Genomic DNA, 14,125 nt, shown 5'->3' with positions numbered 1-14,125 from the left:
AAGGTCAGGTAAATGATGGATCCTGCTCCGGCTCTGCTGAAGGTGTGCTGGTTTCCTTCGTTCAGCAGGACGAGATCGAGTGAGGCAAAGGTTTCTCTGACCACTCTCCCTCTCGCATTCGTCCTCGGGCAGCCCCAGTCCTGCGCCCATGCGTTGAAGTCCCCTGCTACAAGGACGTCAGAACGGCCTCTGATGTCATTTCCTAGGCAGTCCATCATGCGCTCAAACTCAATGGTGGTTAGGCTAGGTGCCATGTAGCAGCTGTACAGCCATGCCCCACCTATCCGAGCCCTTACAAATCCCTCCGCACTATGCACTGAGTGCATTGTCGCGCCGGTTGCGCCGCAGCTCCAGATGGCGGCCTTCCCCGATAGGTCAACTGCCCTGCGGTTGTCTGAGCCAGTCCTATGGGGCTCGCTTAGGAGCGCTATGTCCGCCTTCGTCTCCCTCGCCGTCTGCGACAGCACATCTTGGGCCGCCCTACAGTGGTTCAGGTTCAGCTGAAGCACTAACATCCTGTCGTCCTAGGTCCACCTCCTTTCGCTGACATGGGGCAACTTCTGCTTCCAGTCTGATGCCTCACATCCTTCCGGGCCTTATCTTCGCACGAGAAGCATCGAGGGTCCTTTTTGCAGGTGGCCGCCCTGTGGTCCGAGTCTCCGCAGCGGAAGCAACAGCCGCTTCTGTCCTTCGAGCTCTTACAAGCGCTTGCGATGTGCCCCATCCCAAGACACCTGTAGCAGCGAGCCACGGCCTCCTTTTCCCTCATATGGCATACTGTCCACCCAACCTTCACCTTGCCCACAGCAATGATGGCCTTGGCAAGGCTCGCGGGGAAAGCCACGATAGCGGTCTGCGACTTGCCATAACTGCTTCTCAGCTTCTTTACTTTTAAGGCGCCTTGGTCCACCGCTGCCTGCTGCGCGATAGCCCCGATGATGTCCTCTGAAGTAGCTAGTGCGTCGAGTCCTCTTAGCTCGACGAGTGACTCCTTGGTCTCCTCCGAGTACGCCCGCACCTCTGCCTTGCTCCCTAGGATCTCCTCGATGCAACCTTTGAGGGCCTGTGTGGAGCTCTCCTTCTTCCTGGCCAATTCCAGTAGCAGTCCGCCCTTGGCTGTCTTCCTCACTTTCTTGACGCAAGGGCCAAGGTCGTCTAGCTTCCCGTCCTCCCTGCGAGTTACCATGCTTAGGATCTGACTGTACGTCATGCCTGCTGCTTGGATTACTATGGCGTCGGGTCTGGCTCGTCTCCTCTCGCGATTTCTAGGCTTGGCCTTCGTCCATTCAGACGTTCTCCTGCTTGCTTCGCCGTCGCTTCCTTTGTCGGCAGCCGGGTTTGCAACTGCTGGCTTGGGCCTTGCCGCCGTGTTGGCCGTTGCTACTTTGGCCCCCGAGTCCCGGTGTGCACTCTTGGGGCCCGTGCTGTTAGGGATGCTGCCGGTCTGCACAGCCTGGTCCTGGGTCCAGACCTCCGTCGGAAGGGTCTGCTGCTCCTTCTCCGCGGTATCGATGCCGGCCCTCTCGCATCTGGGGCACACTGGCTTGGGCATGGTGGCCGGTCGCGCATGCTCCTCCGGAACACTTCCGACCAGAATGGAGTGGATGTCCTTCAATCTGGTTATCAGGCTCCTTTGCATTGCGGAAATATGCCTCTTATTTTTTTCTGTGACCCACGATAGCAGCTCGTTCACTATCGTGCCCAGCTCCGTCAGGCATTCTTCGCTTTTTGCCGGTGGGCTGCCAGCCTTATTTTTCTTCCTCTGGTCCTTGTCCGGGCTAAGCATCTTCCGTGGCCTCTTTGGCGTTTCCTTCTCTACCGCTGCTGGGCTGCCAGTGCCGGCTGAGCTGCCAGCCTGTGGCGCGAATAGCGGCGAGCGCCGCATTTTGTTGCTCTTTTTAAACGGGTCACCCGTTTTGGCACTCTTTAGCTCCTCTGCACTTGTAGTGTTCCTTTCCAGGGCGGCCAAGTGAGGCACCGCCTTGTCAGGTATGATTGGGGTGTTGTTTAGGGCCTCTAGAATCCTTGCCCTAGCCGTGGTCTCTCCCACGGGTGGATTTCCACTTCTGTGGCTGCCACCTGGAGTAATTTCGTTTTTCGACGACATTCCAAAATTGGGGGGGGGTTGCGCATTTTATACCTGCTGCCAGGTGTCTAGGCTGCAGACCACTTTGGTACAGACGCAGACCTCGCAGCCGCCCAATGTGGGACAGACGCTGCGAGGGTTTTTTCTCCGGCTCAGCTGAGCGCTAGCCTTCTTCGATTGGGGGGTTGGGGGGATGGGGAAAGTGGATAGAGCATGGCTAATGCATGCTGTGGTTTGGGGGTTTCAGCACTGCCTTCCATCGGTGCGCCTGGAATTTCCTCCTGGCGGGACCGATGGGAGTTATACCGCTCCTGCTCGGTCGCCAGAGCCCCTTTTGTGGGTGAACCGCCATAGCGGAGGGGTTGGCAGTTGGTCAGCTCCATGACCTTTGTCACCTCATGGCAGGCCAGAGTTTTCTAGCCCCTTCCGCTTTATGTTGGTCAAAGGACCTGAGGCAGCAGCCCTGAAAGGTATGCTACCCTTTTCCTTTGCCTTGGGTCGCTGGCGACCTCTAGCGGGCTCCTGTAGTCGCGTCATTCCGACGTTCGGCAGCCCTGGTGCCCTTGATCCGGGTCTAGCGCCCTCTACCGGCAGACACTGTTAGGGCGTTACCCAACACTGCCCGCCAGCTGGTTACGATCAGCTGCCATGACCTGTGCAATTTTGGAGGGGGCAGCCACGTTTGCTACAACTCGGAGAAAGGTGTCGCAAAGAGAGATCCTATAAGAGAAAGCTCTCTTCGCGCCTCTTACCTCGGCGGTTGGCGGCTATCCGAATCTTTACGGAGGCCATCTAGTGACCTATCCAGGGAGTGTTATGGATCGCTCGGCAGGTGAGTCCGTCCCCAGCTGTCCGGTCACCCATTTACCCACTCCTTTTCCAGATTCTGCGCCACTTGGGCGCGTCACTGGGGAGCGCCCGCGCGGCACGTCCGCTTTCTTCGACCCGCACTTCCAACCCCTCCCGAACGTGAGTTTAGGATTTTGCACACAGCATCTACTTTTTGGAACTTAAGTTCTTTTAAAATTTGGGTTTCTGCTAAGTACCGCAAATCGTTGGAGTAGATGACTCCTTTGGAAGTGTTTAAAGATCTGTGTTCTTCCGCACGAACTGAAAAGTTGTGAAAAGTTTCCATTTTAATTAGTTTCTGGGGTTGAAAAGAGTTTTAGGTTTTCACCAGTAGGGCTCCAGATTTTGTTTTGTGGCAAACTTCGACTGCAACACTGCATTCAAAGTCAACCACTTTTTTGATTAGGAATGGGTTAACCCTCTCATGCCCAAATTAAAATGGGCGTGACCCAAAATTTTTTGAGTAGACATATAAGCAACAATTTACCCCAATATCAATTAACAAAAATTTCAATGTCCTAGGTGTCCTGGTTCAAGAGCTTCAGGATGTATACGTATATGCAAACATATGCAAATTACAAACAAACTAAATAATATTTTCATGCGGGGTTTTGTTTTAAATACTCCCTTACCTTTCTTTATAAAGTTGCTAAACTTGGTATTAGGATAAAGTAATTATTTTAATGTTTATTTAACACTTTTCAAAATCCAAACTTTTTAAACTTTTTTTTGCACAATGAATTTGTCAGCTACACTCTCGGGAAAATAGCTAAATCACTGCCTCAGTTTCGGATGCCATTTCCCATAGGTCTGGTTTACATTATTGTTATGAAAATTTTCGTGCTGTCTTTCGTGCAGACTAAGAATGGATTTAAAGAGTTGATCACTGGTTTTCGTAAAATCAATGACCAGCTCTGTGCGCTTGACACTCAGTTTAGCGGACTTCAGCTGCTATCTGAGTCCCGCAAGCGTATAAAGTCCGCTGTTTGTGATCCGCCTCAGCCTGCTCAGCTGTCAATAACGCAGCCGCTCATATCTTTAGCCACCCCAAGAGCTAGAACTTAGAACAATTCGCCGTCCGAATTTCTCAAGGAAAATGAGCAATTGTCTGATATGTTCTCCGTGGTATCCCTTAAAGTGATACCACAGGTCCTAGTAAATGAAACCCCCGTCAGAGTCACCCAATAGGGTATTCCACAGTCCGGACCACCGGCACCGAATGATGCTGCAGTTCTCGTACCTGCGACACCAAAACTCTGAACAGGTGATTCCTCCATCGAAACATATATTTGTTTCTCGGCTTGTCTCTGATACTTCAGATATTTAGACCATGAGCCAAGTACAGTAAAAAAAATTTTTAAAACCAGAGGGGGTGTAATGGTGTGGGTGGGGTGGGACCAGAACCACTGACCACCTCTTCTTCGAACACAAATTAATATTCTCACTTACACCTACGTATCAGAATACTAAGGGGCTACGTAGCAAACTCCCTAAACTATATTGTAATAGTTCTCTCTTTGCATCCCATATTATAGGCTTTACAAACACTTAGTTAAAGCCGGAGATCGTTAGCTTCAAAGTTTTTCCAAGTAAGTACGCCACTTTTAGACGTGATCTACCACTGTTGAAGTCCTCATTTCGGTTAACTGAAGAGGTAAAATCAAAAGAGTATGGTCATTTAAAATTTCTTTGCATTAAAATGATTATAACTCACTATCTTTACGCATCATGACTGCACTAGGGTTGTTGGTTTTTAAAAAAATATCGTATTGATGATATTTGCAGTGAAAAAAATATCAATCGATAATATTAAGAAATATCACATAAAAAAATCGATATATCGAGTATTTTTAATATTTTTTATGGTCAGCTAAAATTGAAAAAAGGTTATTTGTAAATTTAAAAAAGGTTTTAATATGTGTTTTCATCCGCCATGAACTGCAAATAAGAGCTATTTTTTATTTAAAAAGTGAATTTAAAAAACAACAAATATTTATACCCACTCTCAAGCAACTTTTATTTACGTTATTTGAAATAAAAAACAAGAAAGGAAACCTAACTTCGGGCGGAGCCGAAGTTGATATACCCTTGCAGTTAAAACCGGATATATATCGCAAACATCGGATATAGTTGGCCGATCCTTATTAGAATATGATAATATAACCCAACTTATTATAATACAAAATTTAAAACAAGTCCCAAACTTCTATCTTTAACAATACCAAAGTTGGTATTTCTACCCAAAAACCATTTCCGATCGTTCGGTTATATGGCAGCTATAGGATATAGTCAGCCGATCCTAATGAAATTTGGTAGGTTGGATCAACTGATCAAAAATAGAATCTGTACTAAGTTTCAGCTTTCTATCTTTAAAAACACGAAAGTTGGGTCGTTTTCGATGGTTCAGTTATATGGCAGCTATAGGATATAGTCGGCCGATCCTTATGAAATTTGGCACGTCGTTATATTTTGCCAAAAATAGCTGGTGTCAAATTTGAAATCTCTAACTCTAAAAACACCAAAGTTATACCATTTCCGATCAATCAGTTATATGGCAGCTATAGGATATAGTCGGCCGATCCCGGTCGTTCCGACTTATATACTGCGTGCAAAGGAAAGAAGGGTGTGTGCAAAGTTTCAAGACGATAGCTTCAAAACTGAGAGACTAGTTCGCGTAGAAACAGACAGACAGACGGACAGACGGACAGACGGACATGCTCATATCAACTCAGGAGGTGATCCTGATCAAGAATATATATACTTTATAGGGTCGGAGATGTCTCCTTCACTGCGTTGCACACTTTTGACCAAAATTATAATACCCTCTGCAAGGGTATAATAACAAAATTATTAAGGACATTGTATTTAAATTTAATTATAAAAAAACTTATTATAAAAAAAAAGTTTTTTAAAACTTAATTAATTTATGGAATATGTACTAAATAATGCTAATTACCTAATTATCTTATTTAATGCTCCTAATTACTCTTAATTACAAAACAAATCTTTCTTCAATGATTTAAAAAAACTCTTTCGGTTATATGCTGGTCTGTCATTCGACTACGGGAGTCACAGACAATACATTTAATGGCAGAAGCCAACCGTTCAGATGGAACCGTACTTCCAGGCGTGATAAGATAACTTAATGCCAATTTCTGGCTTAAGAGTGACCAAACATAAAAAATCCAACTCAAAAATATTATTATCGACTATTTTTGCCCAAAAAATATTCCGATAATAATATTTTTTTAAGAGAAAATATATCGATATATTGATATTTTGATATATTTCCGACATCCTTAGACTGCACCGCGGGCCTAGGTGAGATTAACGATGTTAGAAATTCGTTAGGTCGGCTATTAGACTTATGCTTTGTATCTGATCCTGATTGTACAACTTTTTCCAGATATTCAAATAGTACTGACATGCATACGCTGCTTTTAATGCAGACCTCGTCTGATGATCCTGTGTGGCTTTTTTTGGCCCTATTGATACGACATTTAAAATTCATAGTAGTCCACCCTATAAGTCCTACATGTTTGTTTGTTTTGTTTGTTTTGCGTCCAAGGCAGTTCAGTTAGAAGTAGTTTCCGACCTTTGGAGTGCTTGCGCCGATGGCGGCTTGTCTCGTCAATCAAGCCAACGTTTTGGCAGCGATGGTCCCGGGAGTACGTCTTGGGCCTACAGGCGGGGTCGAAGTGGCAGAACAAGGAGGACGACATCTGGGTGGGCGAGCTGGTCCTGATCGCAGTGGATCACCAGCCACCCCAACAGTGGCTCACAGGAAGGGTAGGAGCAACACACGCCGGCGCGGACGGAAGGGTCAGGGTCGCCGTCATCAGGACTAGCTCTGGAGTGGAGTATAGGAGAGCAGTCCATAAGCTGGCGCGGCTGCCAGTGAGTTGAAGCCGGATGGAGCCATTCAACGGGGCCAGTGTTAACGGATTCGTCGTGGTCGATTGGATTTGATATTAATTTAAAGTTGTTTTTAATTTGAATTGTATTTCGTAGTTGAATTGTTAGTTCCTAGATCTAGTCTAAGATAGCTTAGGGCGGAGCAGGAGCGAAAGCTCATATTCGCTCTTGTGCGAATTCGCCCCGCTTCGCCGCGATAGATAAGTTAGGCTTAAGATTGGAGAAATGTAGACCGTATTATAACGTTGACGAGGCCACATCTTTTTCGTTTCGCTTTCTATATTTTTTATATATTTAGCAGCCACCTTTATTATTTATTTTTTGTGTTATCGTGAGAGATAAATTAATCTCATTCAACAATGAAGAAACAAAATTTTCTTTCCATAACGCTGAATATTATAGGAATTATATTTGCCACTGCCGGATTTAATTTACTCAGGATCCAAAGTAGTTTTATAACTTTGTAGATACTAAGCGAAAACATGTAACTTTTCCTCTTCTTCTTTCGTTTGAAAATTTATCTGCGAACTCTGATCAGGCAATTGCCTTTATATTCACATAATTTTTTTAAACAACTTACTCTATTCCTTAAATTACGGATCAGTCTTACGCATACATCATTCAATCTACAAATTATTATTTTCTGTCCGTCTTTCTCTGAGAATAGCCTATTATTACATCTTTAAAGGGTTAAACCCGTTTTTTTTCACCAACTATGTACTAAAATACTTATCCAGGGCTCTGTGCAAACCTCTACATAGATTTTTATACCTTTGCAGAGGGTATTATAATTTTGGTCAAAAGTGTGGAACGCAGTGAAGGAGACATCTCCGACCCTATAAAGTATATATATTCTTGATCAGGATCACCTCCTGAGTTGATATGAGCATGTCCGCTGGCCGTCTGTCTGTTTCTACGCAAACTAGTCTCTCAGTTTTAAAGCTATCGACTTGAAATTATTTTTTCTGGTTTGATTTTGCATGCCACGTTGTCTTGGGTTCAAGAAAAACCCACTTATTTTAATATTTTCGCCGCCAATCAAGTTTCGACAATCCAAGAGTTGACTAAAACAATAGAGGTATGTTCCCACGTCTTTGAACCCGGCGGACATCCTATCGGTGGTTGTCATCTCAACGATGTGGTGCTAGTCACTGATGAGATTATTTCGCCGATGAAATGGCCGCTGGCGAGAATCATGGAGATAGTCCACAACCCAGATGGGTTGTGTCTCAATTTTGCTCAGCCTTCTATCTAAGGTGGCCGCGCCTTAGAGACTCCTTGCTGCGGTTTTCAATTCTAGTCTCATTGCTGCTCGCTGTTGTTCGCCCACCTTGATAATTTTCCTCAGCTTGGAAGACACTGCAGTGATCAGGAAGTCCGGAAAAGACTCCGTGGCATAATTGGTCGGCCAAATCGGCCGACTATATCCTATAGCTGCCATTTAACTGATTGATCGAAAATGGTATAACTTTGGTGTTTTATAGTTAGAGAGTTTTCAAATTTTCCAGGAGAGCTATTTTTTGCAAAATAATACGACATGTGAAATTTCATAAGTATCGGTCGACTATACCCTATACAGTGGCAAATTTAAGGAAAATGGCCCTGTGGGCAAAATTTTTTCATGGCCCCACTTTCAGGGTTTTTAGAAACTTTGCCTTTAGATAACTTTCTTGTTATGTTTCTTGTTATGGGTATATTTGAAACGCTCTAGCTCAAGAGATACGCGTCGCATCGAAATATCCCTTGGCACGTATATTCTACAGATATTTAACTTTCATTTTATTAAAAAAAAAAAATCGAATTTTTCAAAAAAGTCCAAAAGAACCTCCCCTTAAACATACCGGTCGGTTCGGTTCACCTGTGAGGTGAGAAGAAAGGTAAGCGGGCCTGAATTTTTTTTATTTCGTTTTCGTTATAAAAAAATTATTTTTCTTTGCTTTTGTTCTCTGATTGGATACGTCGGTGTAAAATATAGGCGTTGGTGGCTGCCATAATCAATAATACGTGTTGTGGCATCTCAAGTTTTGCTGTGATATGATAGCGCCCATTATCAGAGCGTCCATGAGATCTATGCCGCCCATGTGAGCATTAACTAACGCACAATTTGGGGCCAATCAATATAAATGTGTCGCTTAGCCTTTCTGTCAAAGCGAGAAGCCTTTGAAGTTCCTTCACCAGGGTTTGTTTTTTCGAATGGCTTTATAGGTGGACCCACATAGGTGGACAAAAAGCGAACAGGCTTGCTGTCTTTCCAGAATACATTGGTTCTTTCGACACCATATGAGGACCAAACGTACTCTGTCGAAAACCCTTCGGAAATTAATTTATGGCAATATCGTTTGGTAGCTTGCAGTTTGGGATACGGTTTCCTCGCACCGCGCCAAGGTTTTAAGTACCTATCGCTCTTAGCAAAACAATCGCCTCGAGATGCTACATTGTTAACACGCTGTGAGGAGAATTAGCCTCCTCACACGCTAAGACAGCAATGGCCAATCAGTTTAGGGGGGCCGCGGGAGATAGGCCGAGGACCAATACGAACGGGGAATGGTAGGGTTTCACCATCAAGTACGAAGACGGAATCAACGTGGAACGTAACGGTTCCCGGAGCAGCAGCAGACGAATGGGAAGACCAGGTTACATCGCCCAGTGGGAAGACAGAATCAACGTGGAACGTAACGGTTCCCGGAGCACCAGCAGACAAATGGCAATGCAAGGTTACATCGCCCAGTGGGAAGACGGAATCGAGGTGTAACGTAACGGTTCCCGGAGCACCAGCAGACAAATGGAAATGCAAGGTTACATCGCCCAGTGGGAAGACGGAATCGAGGTGTAACGTAACGGTTCCCGGAGAACCAGCAGACAAATGGAAATGCAAGGTTACATCGCCCAGTGGGAAGACAGAATCGACGTGGAACGTAACGGTTCCCGGAGCACCAGTGGACGAATGGAAAGGCAGCGAGGGCAGTGAGGGGCAGAGCTCCATCATCGAGTGGGAAGACGGAGTCAACGTGGAACGTAACGGCTCCCGAGGCAACGGTGAGCACTATGAGCCCGCCGCGCAGCGGAGTTCAGGATGAGCGACAAGACTGGGGGCAGCAAAGGAGCAAGGAGCAACAGGAGAGGCGAAGGAGGCCAGCGGCACGTCGCATAGCAACAGCAGGGGTCAGCGGCCGAACGGAAAGGGGCAACGACCGCACGGATGGCAGCCCGCCAACGGGAAAGTGGCGTGATCTTGGAAGCAGGAGTAACGGCAGCCCGCCAACGGGAAAGTGGCGTGATTCTGGAAGCAGGATTAACGGCAGGAGCAGAATCCAGGAGGATTAACGGGTGCTCCAGTCAGTATAAAAGGAGGCCCACTGGAGCGGCTCGGGACGAGTCTTTTTAGGAAGCTTGTAGCGTTGAGTTGGAGGACCGCCTGTGGAGAGTCCGCCAGTCAAGTGTTAGAGCGTTTCTAAAAAGGATTCGGTTGTTTGAGTTGAAGGACCGCCTTTGGAGAGTCCAACAGCCAAACGTAAGGAGAACGAACGAGACAAGGAAAGAACAGTACGATGACAGTTACGTGGAAAGACCTAGGCGACAGGAGACGAGTTGGACCAGTTCCTGGCCACGGCAGGTAGCCTTGCTAGGAAGTGCAAAAAGGATAAGTCTGGCGCACGCCACTCGGACTCCTGACTCACAACCAACAGGCGTGGTCCTGCACCGGAAAGGACAGGCCAACTCAGGATCCCGAGCCCGGTTTCGCTCCGGAGGACGAGAAGGACAGGACGAGAGAGGATCGGCGTCGGTTGGTTTCCTCGAAAGCTACAGGGTAACAGAGTCGAGTGTGGGCTATTCCAAGTCAAAGCAGGTAGCCTTGCAAGGAAGTGAGGAAAGAACAAGTCTGGCGTACGCCACGCGGGTTCTTGACTGGCAACCAACAGGCGTGGTCCTGCAGGACGCGGATAAGCCAACTCGGGAACTCACGCCCGCTTTGGAACGCGATCGGGGAGGCTCCGATCACCTACCGAGCAGCTCTTGACCCGGGCCCAGTGGCGCGTACGCGCGGTGATCACCCGGACGAAAGGGAGGCGTGACGTACGGTCCTGGACAGGCGACTTCCGACCCCGTCGGAAACTGACAAGACTTCGGCGACTCCCAATCCAGGCCCGCCGGTGCGAAAAGGCACGGCGTCTCCTGGCGTAGAGGAGCCGGCTGTAGAGAGCTAACTCTGAACCAGGGCCGCTGGTGCGCATGCACAGCGGGTTGCGGGGACGACCACCAGTAGCCATCTCCCAAACCGGACTCGCCGGTGCGAAAAGCACGGCGTGTTTTCTGGCGTAGCGAAGCCTACTGCAGGCCTCACACCCCGAACCAGGTCCGCCGGTGCGCATGCACGGCGCATCTCCCTGGTGGTGCAGAGGTGACAGTCAGTAGCTATCTCCCGAACCAGTGTCGCTGGCGCGCAGAGCACGGCGTTCATCCTGGTGTAGCGGAGGCTACAGCCCGCCAACTCCCGAGCCCGGCGGTACAGCGCGTATCCCCGACGGCGTAGTGGAGGCTTTCAGTACATAGCCGAAGGCCAGACCAGATCAAAGAGGTGGAAGGCTTGACGACGGATCAACGAAGAGGAACCCCGGCAACGAGAGCAACAGCGGAAACACCAGCAACGGAGGAGATCACCCGGACGGGTACACCAAGGTCACCAAGGACGCACCAAGGGTCATTCCCGGGAACCCGCATAAATCACCATTGTAAGAGAGAGAGCAGAGAATAAAGAGATTGCACAAGGGAAAGCTACTTGTATTATTTTCTGGGCTTGGGCAATCACGTCGAATCTATAAATTCGGTGGAACGGATCCGCGAAACTCTGTGAGCTAGCCGCGGCAAATTGTGGCGAGCGGAAGCAGAAATAACAGTTCGTTACACCTGGCGCCCAAACTTCGTGATTGCATTTAGCCTAGAAAATAACGTAGCAGAAAGATGGGAAGAAAGAATTGGATCTACACATTGAGAAAGGAGGAGCTGAGCGAGGGTCTACCAGCAGACGGGACTGTGGAAGCAATGAGGTCCTCAGTGGCGAGGTGGGTCGACGAATCCAAGGAAGAGGAGGTACTGGCGTTAACGCACGGCCTAGAGGAAAGATTCGGACAAAGATCAACCCCCAGGCAGAGAGCAGCCAGCGAAACCGAGAAGTTTATAGAGAGCCTGGCGGTACCAGATCCAAGAATGGGAAGGAGCATAGAGCCGCAGTCAAGGAAGTATGTTCCGGCCCCGGTGGATTACGCCAAAGTAGCCAGACAAGTGCGGGACTGGTCGTTTCGTTTCGACGGTACAGGGGACCCGTTAGAGTTCCTGGACCGAGTAACGTAATCCGCAAAGACATACGGATTGGACATAAATACGATCCCCAGAGCCATGCCAGAGCTACTGCAGGGCAGGGCCCAAAGATGGTTCATCATGGAACCACGAAGAATGGCCAACATGGGCGAGGTTCAAGGCAAGCTTTGAGAATTTCTTCCTGCCGAAAGGATACTTCGAAAAGTTGGCGGACCAAGTTCGCCAACGGAAGCAGCGTCGTGGAGAGCCTTTCAAAGAATACATGGTGGACCTTCAGTCACTAATGAAACCATTAGGAAAAACCACGAAAGAAGTGATAGAGAGGCTCGTCGAGAACTGCATGCCAAGGATGAAGATGTTCATAAGGCCATACGCCTGCGCGTCGTTAGAGGAGGTGATGGGCCTAGCAGAGGAGTTTGAGGAATTAGCACAGGAGGAAGAGGCCTTTAACAGGCAAGTGGCCACAGAACAAAGGTGGAGCCACAGTCAGCCGCCCGTAAACGAGAGATATAAGAGAGAAGAATCGCAGCATAGCGAAGCGGCAAGGTACCAGAGGGACCAATGGAGCCAGAAAGGACAAAGGGACGAGTTCCACCACCAGGCCGTCCAAAACACACAATGGACACCGAGGTGGCAAAGAGAGGAACCGCGCCAAGGCCCACCGGAGCGACAGAACAGCATGAACCAAAGTTGGATGCCAAGATGGCAGCCTGAGACCCAGCATAGGCCGGCTCCGCAACAGCCTAGTCAGCAGTGGGCAGCAGGGCCAAGGCAGGGTTCTGTGGAAAACCCGGCTCAAGCATGCAACAGGTGCGGTGGCATGGGCCATTGGGCCAGCGGGTGCAGGAACCCACGAATTTTGTTCTGCAAGATGTGCGGCGCAATAGGGGTAAGGAGCACGGAATGCTGCCAGAGGGCGGGAAACGCGCAGCGGTCTCAGCAACAAGGAGGAGAGCCGGGATCGCACGGTGCTGCCTCTCAAAATTAATAGGAGGACTATCCGAGGAGGAGCAGCAGCTGACGGCAACCATCGAGGTCGAGGGCACAGAGATAAAGGCCATGCTGGACACGGGAGCAACGGCGAGTTTCATCTCTGAAGAGCTAGCGGAAAGGCCGGGGGTCACCGGGCAACGAATCGCAAAAAGGAAACTTGTGAAGCTGGCTAACGGGAGCCATACGGAGACACGCGTCGTGCTCCAAGCCAGGATAAGTTTCGGCGATCGCACAAAAACCCTAAACCTGCTGGTGATGCCAGGCATGGAGGACAATCTGGTGCTAGGATGGGATTTCCTCAGCGAGTTTGGCACAACCTTGACGTGCGCAGGCCACCGGATTTCAATACCCAAAAGGAAAAGATGGGCCGGCTGTCTGGAGGATAGACTGTCCGTAGCGGTAGCCGGATGCCCAGAAAAATGGGAAGAGGAACGTGTCAAAAGATTCATCGAAAGGGAACTGGAGGCGTTCGCAGGCCAGAAGGGCTGTTCGAACATAACGCAGCACAGGATCACGATGAAGGACGACACTCCCATAAAACAACGGTATTACCCCAAAAATCCAAAAATTCAGGGGGAGATAAACTCAAAGGTGGAGGAATTGCTGGAAAGGGATGCATCGATCCCTCAAATAGCGCGTAAAGTTCACCCATCGTAATGGTGAAGAAGAAAACGGGGCAATGGAGGATGTGCGTGGATTTCCGACAAATTAATGCAAAATCAATAAAAGATGCGTACCCGATGCCTCGCAAAAATTTCATTTTGGAGCAGCTGAGAGAAGCAAGGTTCTTCAGAAGTCTCGATTTGAAGGATGGGTACTGGCAGATCCCCCTAGAGGAAAGCAGCAGGAAATTCACCGCCTTCACCGTTCCAGGGAAGGGTCTATACCAATGGAAAGTGATGCCTTTTGGGTTGCACTCAGCCTCGGCAACGTTTCAAAGGGCCCTGGACCAGGTCATAGGCCCGG

The sequence above is a fragment of the Drosophila bipectinata genome, chromosome 4 (genome assembly GCF_030179905.1).
Source record: "Drosophila bipectinata strain 14024-0381.07 chromosome 4, DbipHiC1v2, whole genome shotgun sequence".
Classification (NCBI taxonomy): Eukaryota; Metazoa; Arthropoda; class Insecta; order Diptera; family Drosophilidae; genus Drosophila; species Drosophila bipectinata.
Note: the sequence above shows the minus strand (reverse complement) of the source record.